This window comes from Sphaerodactylus townsendi, linkage group LG08 (genome assembly GCF_021028975.2).
Source record: "Sphaerodactylus townsendi isolate TG3544 linkage group LG08, MPM_Stown_v2.3, whole genome shotgun sequence".
Taxonomy (NCBI): Eukaryota; Metazoa; Chordata; class Lepidosauria; order Squamata; family Sphaerodactylidae; genus Sphaerodactylus; species Sphaerodactylus townsendi.
In genome coordinates, this window is record NC_059432.1 from 27,960,128 (window position 1) to 27,961,727 (window position 1,600).

The window sequence follows — 1,600 nt, forward strand, 5'->3', positions numbered from 1 at the left end:
AGGCGGCCGAGGAGGGGCGCAGCCAGGAGGCGGGAGCCGCCCCAAGGCCGGGCGCGCGGGAAGTCCAAGGAGCAACTGGCTCGGGAAGGGAAGCCCAGTGAAGAAGGAGAGGAAGAAGAAGAGTTTGCATTTATACCCCACCTTTCTCTCCTGTAAGGAGACTCAAGGCGGCTTACAAGCTCCTTTCCCTTCCCCCCACAAGAGAGCCCTTGTGAGGTAGGTGGGCTAAGAGAGTTCAGAAGAACTGACCCTAGCCCAAAGTCACGCAGCTGGCATGTGTTGGAATGCACAAGCTAATCTAGTTCACCAGATAAGCTTCCACAACTCAAGTGGCAGAGCTGGGAATCAAACCCAGTTCTCCAGATTAGAGTGCCATAAAGTGAACACTTTCTCCTGGCCCCATACTAAAGCTCAGTGCATCGAGGGCTTGTGGCCAATGTGGGGCCACTGAGTGTCTTAGGGGACTTAGAAAAACCTGCCTTGACATGGACTGGCTGCCTTGCTGCTCATTGGGTGATGATGAGCAATGAGTTCAAGACCAGCAAAGGGCCAAAACGCTGCAAAAGTTCTACGAAAGAGGTCATTTGGGCAGGTGCTGCCTTTTCTTGCTTCTGCAGGAATGGCAGCATCGACCAAACTCTCCTGCTGGGCAATTAAAATGCATAATGGCATCTCCTCTGTTGCATAGGGACGCAAAAACAATAGGCATGGTTTAAAATACTATTAAAATAGTCACAGGTTTGGGGCATTCTTGGAAGAAATAGGTTTGGGAGGCACATTCTGGATTAGGAATGGAAACAGCCTTTGCATTGTGTTATTTACTCACGGACTGTGAATAATTCCCAGCAGATAACAGCAACAAGGTCTGTGATAGTCCTGAAACATTCTTAAAGAGAGTAATAGGGATGCTGTAGATCAGTGAAAATCACCCAAGGATTTGGTTGACCGCTGTGAACAGACTGCTGGTCTTGATGGGGCCTTGATCTGATCCAGCAAGATTTTTATGTTCTTATGAAGTTTCTGTGCTGAGGGGGGTTTGTACTCCTGAAAGAGCAGATTGATAGCTTGAGAGTGTTGCTAGGTCCTCTTGACCAGTCATTGGGGGCTCAGTTTCTTCTATGGCACAAACCACCTTTTATCACCTACAGTTGATCTATCAGGTGTTCTTTGATCCATATTTTGATCATATCCAGGTTCAGTTATTATAATGCTCTGTAAGTAAGGCTGCCTTTCAAGACTGGAAACTTCAGTTGGCCCCCAAAGTGTCTGCAGGATGAATGTCAAAGACTGGACGTGGGGGTCACAGCTACCTGTGCTTGCTGCCCATTGCCCACTGGGCACAATGCAAAGTGCTAGTGTTAGAACATGTAGCATCTTATTTTGGTGGTGTGTGGAGTCACTTCAGCTGAGCACACGCTGGGTTCATGCATTCTTGAGTGTGCACATTTGCTCACACACATTTTTAATTTCACTTTTCTTCCCACAGGGGGCCCAAAGAGGTAGACAAAAATGCAACTTCAATAAAAAGAAAAAAAACAGTGAGCACAACAGACTAAAATCCCCACTCATGCCAGAGAAGCTTGCTACCTCACAGGGTTGT